This window comes from Hevea brasiliensis, chromosome 4 (assembly GCF_030052815.1).
Source record: "Hevea brasiliensis isolate MT/VB/25A 57/8 chromosome 4, ASM3005281v1, whole genome shotgun sequence".
Lineage (NCBI taxonomy): Eukaryota > Viridiplantae > Streptophyta > Magnoliopsida > Malpighiales > Euphorbiaceae > Hevea > Hevea brasiliensis.
Genome location: NC_079496.1, coordinates 87,477,603 through 87,494,031, shown reverse-complemented (window position 1 = coordinate 87,494,031; position 16,429 = coordinate 87,477,603).

Below are 16,429 nucleotides of genomic sequence, written 5' to 3'. Positions count from 1 at the left end.
AACCATGCCCAAAAAGTGACCAAAACCTAGTGAACAAATTGACCAAATCCGGAAAATCTCAGTCTGCCCTGTACAAAATGACCAAATGAACAGTGTTTGTTTATTTGGCCATAACATGAGCCAGGCAGGTCTAAATGACTTGAAATTTTACCAGTAGACAGATGAGATATAGACCTAAAACTTTCATGAAGAACACAAACTCAAATTATGCCATTAACCAAGTCATTTGGCCACCCAAATTTGGTGACCTAAAACTGCCAGAACCAAAATTTGCCCAGAAAATCTGGGTTAAGTCCAATCCGGCAGCCATGGTTCAAATGGCTATAACTTGAGTTAAAAAACTTCAATTGGAGTGATTCAAAAAGGAGAACAAACTTAAGACAATAGGAAATATTTTCTATGAAGAAAGTTTTGCTAAATTCTAACAGAAAAATGACCAATGGAATAGTGTAATTTATGACACTAAAACTGAAAATTTACAAATTTGCCTAAAAGACTTAGAATTTGAGTAAACAACCAAAACCAATAAATTTAGTGACCAAAATGTGGTATGTGGGTGAAGTTGGAATTCCCATACCTATTAAGCCTTAGAAAGTCAATAATTTGACTTGAATAGTGTAGTGAATAGTAACCCCGAAACAAAAAATTTAAAAAACATCGAGTTTAGCACATTAGAGCTAGGTAAAAGTGAAGTTAAATTTATTTTTGGATTTATGTTAAGTTATGGTACTGAAACACTGTAAAATTGTGTGTTTCAGTTGAAAAGAACACCGGGAAAGAACCTGAGGAATCGAGTCAAGGCCAAGAGGCGACTCGTTTAAGGTTTGTGCACAACGTATAATTTCTGTAAATCATTTTCTGCATATTGTTTTGAAGAATTTGAAATTTTGAATTGTGACATTATTATGATATTTTTTATTTAAATTGTTGAAATTTTTTGTGTATATTTGAAATAGCAATGTTAGTAAATTGTTAAGATAAGTTTTGAAACCACAATGTTATGATCATATATTTGAACAACTCACTAGCATGACTAGTAGGGGTAATCAGTTTCGAATTTTGATTCCTTCTCTGGCTGAAGTGTTGAGGTGTGTGCCAGTAGAAAAAGAAATTGAATGGATATCCATATATTTGAGCTAGCTAACCTTGTGATGTGACTTCTCCTTAGCCTCTGGCTATCGAGATTATATTTGTTTCGAATGGCATGATATAACTATGGGTTTTATGAAATGTGTTTTGATACTTTGAAATGAACTTGTTTGGATTAAAATCTCATAATTCATATTTTGTATTTAATTCTCATGTTCAGTCCAATTTTTGAATAAATGTGATTTAAATTCTACATAAAGATTATTTTAGTATGTTGTGTACCACTGAGTCCTAGTACTCGTGATGGTATTATGTTATCACAGATTTAGAGACTAGAGGAGCAGCAGACTGAGCTGCTGAGGATTGAGGACCTACCTGCTTGAAGTTATCGGGTATAATTTATACCCTGACTGTAAATATTTATTTTGATGTATGTAATGCACGTAAATGTATGGACATGTAAAATTGGGCTTGAACAGCTTGTATAAAGTTTTTATAAAGTTTGTAATAAATTTTAGTTTAAATTTTTTTAATGTAAATTTTTAGTATGATGTATATATAAATTGTTTATCTTTAATGAAATATGAATGAATGAAATTGATTGACAGTATCTTGATGATTATTGAATTTTTGGAATTTGAGAAATGATGATTGTTGAATTTTGAAACTTGAGAAATTGGTTGGAATTGATTGTGAATTTGATGAAGTTGTGGAGAAAAATTATTAGAAGTACTTATTTTCAGGTATTTGAAAAACTGTTTTCTCAAAATATAGACGGCACTCTGCCGAAATTTTTATAAAATTTATGGAAAAATAAAATAGGCCAAAAATTTTAACTAGTTTTCAACTTTGAATAAATGATTTTAATAACTATTAGAAAATGCTCACCACTTATAAAAGTAAGAAAATTATTTTAAAATCCCTTGTAGGGTACTTAATGAGTTATCGGTAGGTGAAGTTCGGTAGTTCATTAGGTATTCTACGGGATCATGTTATGCCTTACAGAGGGGTAAGGTGTGACATGTTTTAGTGGTGTCAGAGCAAAATTTTTGAAGTATGTTTTAACTTGAGAATTTGTGTCTTTCCTTGTTAAGTACAACGGCTCAATGTCCATATTTGTTATTACATCATAAATATGAACTAACGAAGGGAAAATTTCCATGTGTTACTTATTCAGGAGATACCCTAACTTCAAACTGAAATGGAAGAAGGGGATCGCTTAGTCGAGCAATCTGTTGAAGCTGAGGCACAAGGGGAAGCCCCAGCTTTACAAAATGTCAGTGGGTCAGTAGCACTAGCCACACAAATGCCGTAGTTCCCTGCACAGTTCACACAGCAGATGGCTGCGATGTTTCAATAAATGGCTAGGGGTATGCCTGCTCAAGCTCCACCCCAGACACCTGTGGCACAACCACTGCCTCCAGCCAGATAGTATGACAAGTTATTGAAGTATGGGGCTACAGAATTTAAGGGTACAATGGACCCTTTAGAGGCAGAGCAATGGCTTGAAAGAACGGACAGAGTATTTAAGAAGCTGCACTGCCAAGATGAACTAAAGTTTGAATATTCTGTGTCGCTACTGCAAAGGGATGCATATGATTGGTGGAAGACTATCTCCCACAGCTTGGCTGAACCACCAGTACTGACCTGGGATGACTTCATCAGAGAATTCAGACAGAAATATATCTCAGATGCATATGTTAATCAAAAATTGTAAGAATTTTTGAGTTTGAAACAAGGAAACAGAATAGTGGTAGAGTATGAAAGGGAGTTCTCCCACTTAAGTCATTATGCTGGGAGTCTCCTTTCTACCAGCAAGGCAAGATGCAAGAGATTTGAGACTGATTTGAAGCCCAGTTTGAGAATGCAAGTAGTGGGATTCAGACACAGCAATTTTTCAGAACTCATGTCTCAAGCACTTGAGTTGGAGAGAATTGAATCAGAAGCAACCCCAGTAAAAGAAAAATCAGAGAAAGCTGAGAAATCAGAAAAAGACAAAGGAAAAAAATCAGTTGAACAGAGTTCTGGTGGTACTTCTGGGAAGAGAAAGAAATTTAGTGGACCCAGCAGGGGTCGAGGTGGAAGATTTGGAAGAGGCAAATTTTCTGGACAAAGACCCCCTCGGTCTGGTCAGCAGTCAAGCAGGGGTTCATATCCTGCCCGTCCCTGTGAGACTTGTGGCAAGATTCATGGGGGAGAATGCTATTGGGCCACTGGAGCCTGTTTTAATTGTGGAGGCAAGGGCCATCTTGCTAAAGACTACACTAGTGCTCCTAGATACGGTCCAGCTCCTACGACTGCAGAAGGATCTATTTAGAGTCCTACTCCCAGAGATTCACAATCAGTTGGCAGAGGAAGAGGCAGAGGTAGAGGCACTTCTTCTTGCAGTCAGGGCACTGTTGGTCAGTCAACACAAGGAAGTGCGTCAGCCAGAGTTTACAATATGAGACAGCGAGAAGAGGCTGAGACTTCTGATGTTGTAGCTGGTACATTCTCTATCTCTGATCAAGAAGTATTTGTGTTGTTTGATCCGAGTTCAACCCATTCATATGTTAGTGCTAGCATAGTCAGTTCACTTGCTGTTCCTTGTGTCCAAATGGGTTTTGAAGTGCTAGTAACTAGTCCGTTAGGACAAGAGGTCCGGGTCAATAGAATTTATAGGGACTATCCTTTGGTGATCCAAGGACATGTTTTTTTGTCAGATTTGATTGAAATCCCTTCAGAGAGTATGATATCATCTTGGGCATGGATTAGTTAGCCAGGCATTACGCCATGATTGACTGTAGACTGAAAATAGTCACTTTTGGTCTCCCTTTGTATGGTGATGTGGTAATACATGGGGAGAGGCATTTACTGCCATCAAACATTATTTCGGCTGCACTAGCCAGAAGGATGATCAGAAAGGGGTGCGAAGCATACTTGGCATATGTGATAGACACCCAAGTGGGGAGTCCAGCACTAAGAGACATCCCTACTGTATGTGACTTTTCGAATGTATTTCCTGATGAATTGCCAGGATTACCTCCAGAAAGAGAGGTGTAGTTTGAGATTGATGTTATGCCTGGTGTGGACCCAATCTCCATAATGCCATATAGAATGGCACCTACAGAATTGAAAGAGTTGAAAGTGCAGTTGTAAGAATTGCTTGACAAGGGCTTTATCCGCCCTAGTGTGTCACCTTGGGGAGCGCCAGTGTTATTTGTAAAGAAGAAAGATGGCACTCTCCGCTTATGTATTGACTATCGACAGTTGAATAAGGTGACAATAAAGAATAGATATCCATTGCCCCACATTGATGACTTGTTTGATCAGTTGAGGGGTGCAGCTCTGTTCTCCAAAATTGACCTGAGATCAGGTTATTATCAGCTAAAAGTACAAGAGCAGAGTATTCCTAAAACTTCCTTCAGAATCCGCTATGGCCATGCCATTTGGGTTAACTAATGCTCCGGCTACTTTTATGGATCTGATGAACACTATCTTCAGACCATACCTCGATCAGTTTGTTATGGTATTCATTGATGATATATCGATCTATTCGAGGAGTGCAGAAGAGCATGATAGACATCTGCGGATTGTACTACAGACTTTAAGGGAGAAACAGCTATATGCCAAATTGTTGAAATGTGAATTTTGGCTGAAGGAAATATCATTCTTAGGGCATGTAGTATCAGAAGAGGGCATCAAGGTAGATCCAAGTAAGAATGAAGCTGTCCTTTATTGGAAGCTAACAAGAAATATCACAGAGATTTACAGTTTTCTGGGTTTAGCTGGATACTACCGTCGGTTTGTGAAGGGATTCTCCATGTTGGCATCTCCATTGACTAAGCTACTTAGAAAAGATGTAAAATTTCAGTGGATGGATAAATGCCAATAGAGTTTTGATGAATTGAAGAAATGTTTGACTGAAGCTCCAATCCTTACTTTACCGACTCCGGGTAAAGAATACACAGTTTATAGTGATGCTTCTCACAATGGGTTAGGCTGTGTATTGATGCAAGATCGAAATGTCATTGCCTATGCATCACGCTAGCTGAAACCGCATGAGAGGAACTATCCAACACATGATTTGGAGCTTGCAGCTATAGTGTTTGCTCTTAAGATCTGGAGACACTATTTGTATGGGGAAAAGTGTTACATCTACACAGATCATAAGAGTTTGAAGTATTTGGGCACCTAGAAAGAGCCGAATTTGAGACAGAGGAGATGGTTAGAGTTGATAAAAGACTATGATTGTCTGATAGACTATCAGCCAGGGAAAGCTAATGTTGTGGCTGATGCCTTAAGTCGCAAGACTATGGCAATACACGAGTTACTCCTTTGTCTATGGTGTGTGAGTTAAGATCATTGCATGCCAGCTTAGAGATTAATAATGACGGGCAGACAGCAGTTGCATGGCATGTACAGCTAGTGTTGATTGATTAGATCAGAATGGCTGCTCAGAATGATGAAAGGTATCAGAAGTTATTGGAAGAAGTCCGGCAGGGCAAGAAACCAAAATTCTCAATCAGAGATGATGGTCTACTGCTATATCAGGGCAGAATATGTGTTCCTAATGATGTTGATTTGAGACAGATCATTTTAAAGGAAGCACATGAGTCTCCTTTTGCCATGCACCCTAGTGGCACAAAAATGTATAGAGGGTTAAAGGAGTATTACTGGTGGATGGGTATGAAAAGAGATGTGGCAGAGTTTGTTTCTAAATGCCTAACTTGTCAGCAAGTGAAGGTAGAGCATCAATTACCCGCTAGGTTATTACATCCAGTACCAGTACCAGAATGGAAATGGGATAGAATAACGATGGATTTTGTGATGGGACTTCCAAGGACACAGAAGAGTCATGATGCAGTATGGGTCATTGTTGACAGACTGACCAAGTCTGCTCATTTTCTGCCAGTCCGGATGGACTACAGTTTAGAAAGATTGGCCAGGTTGTACATTGATGAGATTGTGAGACTGCAAGGAGTGCCAGTATCCATCGTATCAGATAAAGATCCTAGGTTCACTTATAGATTCTGGGGTAGTCTTCAGAGAGCCCTAGGAACTAGATTGAACTTCAGTACTGCATTCCACCCATAAATAGATGGCCAGTCTGAGAGGGTAATTCAGATCTTGGAGGACATGCTACGGGCTTGTGTGATTGAATTTGAGGGCAATTGGGATACACACTTGTCTTTGATTGAGTTTGCTTACAACAATAGCTACCAATCAAGCATTGGGATGCCTCCATATGAAGCTTTGTATGGCAGAAAATGTAGAACCCCGTTGTGTTGGGATGACGTGGGTGAAAAAAATATGATTGGACTCGAAATTGTTCAGCAAACTGAGGAGAACATCAGGGTGATCAGAGATCGATTTAAAATTGCATCAGACCGTCAGAAGTCCTACATTGATCTGAAGAGAAGGGATATTGAGTATGCAGTGGGTGAGAAAGTATTCCTCAAGGTTTCTCCTTGGAAGAGAATTATGAGATTCGGCAGAAAGGGGAAACTGAGTCCTCGTTTCATTGGGCCATATGAGGTTCTGGAAAGAGTGGGTCCTTTAGCATATCGATTGGCACTACCTCTAGAGTTGGAGAAGATACATAATGTCTTCCATGTGTCTATGTTGAGGAGGTATCAATCAGACCCATCTCATGTACTACCAGTAGAGGAAATTGAAGTGAATCCAGATCTCACATATGAGGAAGAACCCATAGAGATTCTGGCTTATGAGGTGAAGCAGCTACGGAACAAACAGATACCATTGGTAAAAGTGTTGTGGAACCATCATTCAAGCTAGGAGGCTACTTGGGAACGAGAGGAGGATATGAGGAGACAACACCCACAGCTATTCAGAAATTGATACCAGGTAAAATTTCGAGATAAATTTATTTTAAAGGGGGGAGAATTGTAACACCCCTATTTGTATAGCCTAGTATATTTCACTGTTCCGATGACTGGAGTCGGTCCGGACAATTAAGGGAATTAGAACCACACTTAAGACAACTAGAGAAGCCATAAACACAAATAATTAGTAATTGCCAATTAGTTAAGTATAAGAAAGAAAAACAGAACATAAGAAGTTAAATGAGCCGAGAGTCACAGCGATGGGTGACCTTCTCGGGAAGGATTGCGAAGTCAATTTAAAGTCAAATTTTGAACTGTAAAATGTGACACCGCGGTCCTTAGGACCATTAAAAACACATTGGAAAAGAGAAAATCACGGAAAAAGGTTGTTAAGCCAGTCAAATAATTAGGTCAGGGAGCCGAAAGAAATATTAAATTATTTGAAAACCGAATTGAACCGGCGAGGGGCAATTTTGGTCAATTGACCCCGAGAGCTGACTCCTGACCTAACCATCAAATAAAATCAGAGAAAAGAAAATTTCAGAGTCAGGTATTAAATTAAAGAACTAATAGAAAAATAAAAAAAAAATGAAAAAGGTGAAGGGAGATGACATCATGCATGATGCCATAAATATTATAATTAATAAATTTAATTAAATTGATTTTTGGTCTTCCCAAAGACATAAAAAAAAAAAAAAAGAAAGAAAGAAAAAAAAATATATCAAAAGTCTTCTTCAAGCCGTCCCTCTCACTCTCCCTCTCCCTCTCCCTCACCAAAACCTCCATTAAAGCTCATTTTGAGCTTGATCAAACCCACAATTCCACCATAAGAAGTTAAACCTCCAACATTAAACCTTGATTTCAAGCCTTAATAGAGGACTTGACAAAAAAAGAAAGAAGAAAAGAAGAAGGAAATTGGAGAATTCAAATCCAAGTGGAGGTAAGCACCCTAATTTGAAAATTTTAGATTATTAGTTGTGTTTGAAGCTTAAAGTAACTTAGAAGTTAAAAAAATAAAATGAAATTAATTGTTGGAGGACCAAACCTAAATTTCGGTCAACTAGGGATTTGATGTGTGTATGCATGAGTTTGATGGACTTAAAGGTGTATGTGATCTTGTTTGGATTGAAGAAGCATGCATATAGGCATTGAATTGGTTAAATGCAACAATTAGTGTGAATTAGGGTTTTGGACAGTTAGGGTTTAAAGACAAAAATGTGAGAAATTGGTAAATTATGTCTTTGACCTAGTTTGAAGTGAGAAATAGTCATTTGTAACTAAATGAAGTGTCTTGGAAGTGTTTGAATTGAGTTTAGATTCGGATTCAATGTGGTCATGCTGCTGGCAGTAGGACCAAGTTCCCTTTGAGGAACCAAAAATGAAAATTTACAAGTCCAATAGGTATGAGACTAATTGGGAATGAAAATAGACACTAAATGACACAATTTTCATTTAGGAACCATGCCCAAAAAGTGACCAAAACCTAGTGAACAAAGTGACCTAATCCGGAAAATCTCAGTCTGCTCTGTACAAAATGACCAAATGAATAGTTTTTGTTCATTTGGCCATAACTTGAGCTAGGTAGATCTAAATGACCTGAAATTTTACCAGTGGACAGATGAGATATAGACCTAAAACTTTCATGAAGAACAAAAACCCAAATTATGCCATTAACCAAGTCATTTGGCCACCCAAAATTTGGTGACCTAAAACTGCCAGAACCAAAATTTGCCCATAAAATCTGGGTTAAGTCCAATCTGGCAGCCATGGTTCAAATAGCTATAACTTGAGCTACAAAACTCCAATTGGAGTGATTCAAAAAGAAGAATAAACTTAAGACAATAGGGAACATTTTCTATGAAGAAAGTTTTGCCAGATTCTAACAGAAAAATGACCAATGGAACAGTGCAACTTAAGACACCAAAACTGAAAATTTACAAATTTGCCTAAAAGACTTAGAATTTGAGTAAACAACCAAAACCAACAAATTTAGTGACCAAAATGTGGTATGTGGGTGAAGTTGGAATTCCCATACCTATTAAGCCTTAGAAAGTCAACAATTTGACTTGAATAGTGTAGTGAATAATAACCCCAAAACAAAAAATTTAAAAAACGTCGAGTTTAGCAAATTAGAGCTAGGTAAAAGTGAAGTTAAATTTATTTTTGGATTTATGTTAAGTTATGGTACTGAAACGCTGTAAAATTGTGTGTTTCAGTTGAAAAGAACACTGAGAAAGAACCCGAGGAATCGAGTCAAGGCCAAGAGGCGACTCGTTTAAGGTTTGTGCACAACGTATAATTTCTGTAAATCATTTTCTGCATATTGTTTTGAAGAATTTGAAATATTGAATTGTGACGTTATTATGATATTTTTTATTTAAATTGTTGAAATTTATTTGTGTATATTTGAAATAGCAATGTTAGTAAATTGTTAAGATAAGTTTTGAAACCACAGTGTTATGACCATATATTTGAACAACTCACTAGCATGACTAGTAGGGGTAATCAGTTTCTAATTTTGATTCCTTCTCTGGCTGAAGTGTTGAGGTGTGTGCCAGTAGAAGAAGAAATTGAATGGATATCCATATATTTGAGCTAGCTAACCTTGTGATATGACTTCTCCTTAGCCTCTGGCTATTGAGATTATATTTGTTTCGAATGGCATGATATAACTATGGGTTTTATGAAATGTGTTTTGATACTTTGAAATGAACTTGTTTGGATTAAAATCTCATAATTCATATTTTGTATTTAATTCTCATGTTCAGTCCAATTTTTGAATAAATGTGATTTAAATTCTGCATAAAGATTATTTTAGTATGTTGTGCACCACTGAGTCCTAGTACTCAGCGATGGCTGTTGTTGCTGTCGCAGATTTAGAGACTAGAGGAGCAGCAGACTGAGCTGCTGAGGATTGAGGACCTACCTGCTTGAAGTTATTGGGTATAATTTATACCCTGACTGTAAATATTTATTTTGATGTATGTAATGCACGTAAATGTATGGACATGTAAAATTGAGCTTGAGCAGCTTGTATAAAATTTGTAATAAAGTTTAGTTTGGATTTTCCTAATGTAAATTTTTAGTATGATGTATATATAAATTGTTTATCTTTAATGAAATATGAATGAATGAAATTGATTGACAGTATCTTGATGATTATTGAATTTTTGGAATTTGAGAAATGATGATTGTTGAATTTTGAAACTTGAGAAATTGGTTGGAATTGATTGTGAATTTGAAGAAGTTGTGGAGAAAAATTGTTGGAAGTGCTTTTTTTCAGATATTTGAAGAACTATTTTCTCAAAATACAGACCGTACTCTGCCGAAATTTTTATAAAATTTACGGAAAAATAAAATGGGCCAAAAATTTTAACTAGTTTTCAACTTTGAATAAATGATTTTAATACCTATTAGAAAATGCTCACCACTTATAAAAGTAAGAAAATTATTTTAAAATCCCTTGTAGGGTACTTAATGAGTTATCGGTAGGTGAAGTTCGATAGTTCATTAGGTATTCTACGAGATCATGTTATGCCATACAGACGGGTAAGGTGTGACAAGTTGACATTCATTGCCAAATTATTTCATGCATCATTGTATGGAAATGTCAAGTTCTCAATTTTTGTGTGCTAAATTGGTCTAGCTTAAAGTCCTATTTCTCTTAGTTTTTAGCTTCTGGTCAAAGAAGAAAAATTGTAGCTTTATGTCTTATTGCACTCGGGCCAAAATTTTAGATCATTCTGAGTTGTATAGACCAAGATATGGTCAATTTACTAAAGCTGGATAGATTGCACCCTTAGTGCAAAATTTGGTCAATTTTAGGTCACTTTTAGTTCTAGCAATTTTAATACCTGAACTTGTGCAAGCTATTTGACTTGCTTATGGCCATTTATGGGTTTTGGTGTCTTCATAAGATTTGTAGCTCTATGTCTAATCTATTCATGGTAAAATATTTAGGTTATTTGGACCTATTTTGAGTGAGTTATGGCCAAAACACTAACTGCTGCCCAAATAGTAAATTTTCAGGCTTTCAAGTCACTAATCCGGATTTGGTCATTTTTCAAGTCACTTTCTAGGCAGAATTTTGGCAACATTTCTACATGAAAGTTGGCCTATTTTGTGTCTAGTTTCACCCCCCATTGGCCTCATACAAATTGGGTTCACAGTTTTGCACTTATAACCTAATTTAGGTACTGCCAACAATACATAACCTGCACAAGACAATTACACTTCCAATTTGACATTCCTTCTCCTCCTCATGACTTCATTATTCATTCATAGCACTTCTACAAATACTAAACACAATTCCAGCAAGCATATTGGACAGAACACTTAAGTGCTCAACACACACAATTCACCATTAAAGTCCAACATTCACATCCACCCAAATTTAATGTACAACAACACTTATTTTGCACGTACACTTCCATGGCAATTATACAAACTGTCCACAATTCAACACCATCATATTTCATTAATAAACTTCATATTCACACACAAAAATTCATGATATTATAAGCTGCCAAACTGGCAGTTTGCCAAAGCATCAAGGTTCCATTTCAAACCCTTAATTCAAGCACTAACATGCACATACTTGGACATTAACCTACTAAAACTTTTATTTGAGTTAATCAACCTTAATTCCCATCCATTAAAGGTAAGAAAAACTCAAATACCACAAACCTTCAAGGCTGTTGAAAATGGATAAATTCATATCTCACTATTTTTTTTCATTTCTCTTCACCAAAGTACTCACCTCAACCTAAACACAAGGTTTGCTAAAGCTAGGGAGAAGATTTGGACACTTACCACTTGAGAGCTTCCTTCAAACTTCACCAAATCTTGTTTTTCTTGTTGCCAATATCTTCCCCAAGGTGAGTAGGCAACCTTTAATGAAGAAACCAAGTGGGAATAATGGCTAAATCAAGGTTGCATGGTGGAGGAGCTCATTCGGCCATGGAGTTCTTTCATGGAGGTTCACTTTGGCTGGTTTTCTTTCAAGGTTGAAGATGATAATTCTGCCCACAAATGGCTTAGATAGGTGTCCCAAGGCTTGAGTTAGTGGAGCACTAACTTTAAATTAAATGTTTAATTATTTCAAGTTCCATTATTTACACATTTATCTCCCCTTTTTCACTATTTACATAATGTATCACAATTTAATTTTTCATGACATTTCTAAACTGTAATATCATTTATTTTTAATGGACATTGAGTTCAAAAGGCAACTCTAGGTGTCAAATGACAACAATGCCCCTATTCGGATTACATTCTCGATTTTTCAGTAACATCGAGTTTTGTCATTTTCTCGATTTCTCGTTTTTCTTTGTACTAATTAATTAATTTTTCTTTGATATTTCTAATGACATTTATACTTCAATAAGTCTTTAATTATGTCTCGAAACTAAATTTTGAAGGTTTCCTACAGTCCTAGGGTCGGCTATTGCCTGCGCTGTAACTTTCCCGTGTAGTCACCCATCGCTGTGGTGCTGGCTCGTTTAACTTAGTTACATTTCATTGCTATTGTTTTTTCTTTGTTTTTCTTGTATTTTCTTTTCTTATATTTCATTATTTTATGTCTCCTCACTAACATTTAAATGTAGTTCTAAGCATCCTAGCTGTCCGGACAGACACTGGTTACCGGAACAGTAGAATGCACTACCGAATATAGGGGTGTTACAGAACCCATTCTTTTTCTTTTTCTACTCGCACACACCTCAACACTTCAGCCAGAGAAGGAATCAAAATTCGAAACTAATTTCCCCCACTAGTCGTGCTAGTGAGGTATTCAAATATATGGTCATGACACTGTGGTTTCAAAACTATCTTAACAATTTACTAAACATTTATTGTCATTTCAAACACAAACAATAAATCTTTCAACCATTTAAATTAAAAGCATAATAAACTTTTCAATTCAATTATGTCACAATTTCATGTCTCAATTCATTCAAATAATGTGCAGAAGAAAATTTACAAAAATTCTATGTTGTGCACACACATTATACGAGTCGCTTCTTGGCCTTGACTCGATCCCTCGGGTTCTTTTTCGGTATTCTTTTCCACTGAAATAAATAATTTCACAGTGTTTCAGTATTATAACTTATCATAAATCTAAAAATAATTTCAATTTTACTTTTACCTAGCTTTAATACGCTAAACTTGGCATTCTTTAAAATTTATGTTTCGGGGTTACTATTCATTATACTATTCAAGTCAATTTGTTGACTTTCTAAGGCTTAATAGGTATGGGCATTCTAATTTCACCCACATACCACATTTTAGTTACTAAATTTGTTGGTTTTCAGTTGTTTACTCAAAATTTAAGTCTTTTAGGCAAATTTGTAAATTTTCAGTTTTGGTGTCTTATGTTGCACTGTTCCATTGGTCATTTTGCTGTTAGAATTTGGCTAAGTTTTCTTCATAGAAATTGTTTCTTATTGTCTTAAATTTATTCTCCTTTTTGAATCACTCCATTTGGAGCTTTGTAGCTCAAGTTATAGCCATTTAAACATGGCTGCCAGATTGACCTAACCCAGATTTTCTGGGCACCAAAATTGGTTCTGGCAGTTTTAGGTCACCAAATTTGGGTGGCTAAATGACTTGGTTAAGGATATAATTTGGGTTTGTGTTCTTCATGAAAGTTTTAGGTCTATATCTCAGCTTTCCAATGGTAAAATTTCAGGTCATTTAGACCTGCCTAGCCCCAGTTATGGCCAAATGAACAAACACTGTTCATTTGGTCATTTTCATACAGGGCAGAACACTCACTTCCGGATTTGGCCAATTTGTTCACTATGCTATGGTCACTTTCTGGGCATGATTCCCAAATGAAAAATGTGCCATTTTGTGTCTAGTTTCATTCTCAATTGGTCTCACACCAATTGGGTTGGTAAATTTTCAGTTTTGGTCCCTGAAAGGGACCTTGGTCATGCTGCCTGTAGAATGTCCATAACCAATTCGAATTTCCATTGGGTTCCAACACTTCCAACACACCACAATTGGTCATACATGACCATTTTTCAGCTCAAAGAAGGTCAAACACACCATTTGACTAATTCTCTAATTTTTGTCTTCTAAAACCCTAGGTTCAAACCCTAATTCACTTGATTTGTTACATTTAATTGATTCCAAGCATACCAACACCATTTCTCAACTCATTCAAGCTTACATACACTTTTAATTCATTGAAAACACATCATATTCTCATTCATCTATGGCTGGCCGAAATTCACATATAGTCCTCCAAAGTTGTTTTCATTTCATTTTAAGTATATTTCTATGTTTATTCAACTACAAACACAATTAATTCAACTAGAACTTCAAGTTTAGATTACTAACCTTTATGCAGAATTTTTTTCCTCTTCAAACTTCTTTCTTTCTTCTTTCTTTCTCCTTGAACCTTCTTTTCTAGTTGCCCAAACAAAGTTTAGTTATGATAATTGAATTTTTTATGGTGGGATTTGGTTGTCTTCATGCTTAAAAATGAGCTTCCATGGAGGATTTGGTGAGGGAGGGATGAGAGAGAGAGGTCACGGCATGAAGATGAAGATGGACTTTTTGCTTTTTTTTTCCTTTCTTTTATGCATTTTTAACCTTTTAGGAAGACCAAAAATTATCCTAAATTTAAAATTTTAATTATAAGATTTATTGCATCATGCATGATGTCATGCATGATGTAATCACTTTTTCACTTTTTCTATTTTCCTTTCTCTTTTTTTTATTTATTTTTCTTCAGTTCTTTAATTTAATTCCCTACTCCAAAATTTTCTTTTCTCCGATTTTATTTGACAGTTAGGTCAGGAGTCAGCTCTAGGGGTCAATTGACCAAATTGCCCCTCGCCGGTTCGATCCGATTTGCAAATAATTCAATATTTCTTTCGGATCCCTGACCTAATTATTTGATCTAATTAACATTTCTTTTTTATGATTTTCTCTTTTCTACTATGTTCGCAATAGTCCTAAGGACCGCGGCTCACATTTTATGGTTCAAAATTTGAGTTTAAATCGACTTCGCAGTCCTTCCCGAGAAGGTCACCCATCGCTGTGACTCTCGGCTCATTTAACTTCTTGTGTTCTGTTTTTCTTATTTATACTTAACTAATTGACAATTACTAATTATCTGTGTTCAGGGCTTATCTAGTTGTCTTAGATGTGGTTCTAATCCCCTTAATTATTTAGACCGACACCAGTCACCGAAACAGTGAAATATACCATGCTATGTAAATAGGGGTATTACATCATAAGAGACATATAATAAGGTCTTAGTGGACAGAAATAAAGGTCATCTTCAACCTTTAGAACCTTGGCTGAAGTGAACCTCCATGGAAGACCTCCATGGCCAAATGAGCTCCACCACCATGCAACCTTGATTTAGCTATCATTTCCACTTGGATCCGTCATTAAAGCTTGCCTACTCACCTTGGGGAAGATATTGAGAACAAGAAAAAGAAGATTTGGTGAAGTTCTAGGGAAGCTCTCAAGTGGTAAGTGTCCAAATCCTCTCCCTTGCTCTAGTAAACTTTATGTTTAGGTTGAGGTGAGTAATTTGGTGAAGAGAAAGGAAGAAAATATTGAGATATGAACTTGTCCATTTTTGACAGCTATGAAAGTTTGTTGTGTTTGAGTTTTTCTTACCTCTAATGGATGGGAATTAAGGTTGATTAACTCAAATCGTAGTTGTAGTAGGTTAATGTCCAAGTATGTGCATGTTAGTGCTTGAATTAAGGGTTTGAAAATGGGACTTTGATACTTTGGTAAACTGTCATGTTTGGTAGCCTATAATATTATGAAATTGTACGTGAGTTTATGTAATTTATTGATGAGATGTGATAGTATTAAATTGTGGGCAGCATGTGTAGTTGCCATGAAAGTGTATGTGTAATATTGGTGTTGAGGTATGTTGAATTTCGGTGGAAGTAAATATTGAACTTTAATGGTGTATTGTGTGCATTGAGCACTTGAGTGCTCTGCCCAAAATGCTTTGCTGGAATCGTGTACTATATATATAGAAGTGCCATGATTGAATATTGAAGTATTTGGAAGAGGAGGATTGTCAAAATTGGAAGTGTAATTTTCAAATGCAAGTTGTATATGTTGGCAATACTTAAATTAGATTATAAGTGCAAAACTGTGAACCCAATTTGTATGAGGCCAATGGGGGGTGAAACTAAACACCAAATAGGCCAACTTTCATGGAGAAATGTTGCCAAGATTCTACCTAGAAACTGACCTTAAAAATAACCGAATCCGAAATTGGTAAGTGCAGGCCCAGATTTTTGACCATATGGACAGTAGTCATTAAGATGACCATAACTCACTCAAAACAGGTCCAAATGACCTGAAAATTTTACCGTGGATAGCTTAGAAATTGAGCTACAATTCTTATGAAGACACTAAAGCCTAGAAATGGCCAGAACTAAGTCAAATAGCTTGCACAAGTTCGGATACCAAAACTGCCAGAACTAAATGTGACCTAAAATTGACCAAATTTTGAACTAAATGTGTAATCT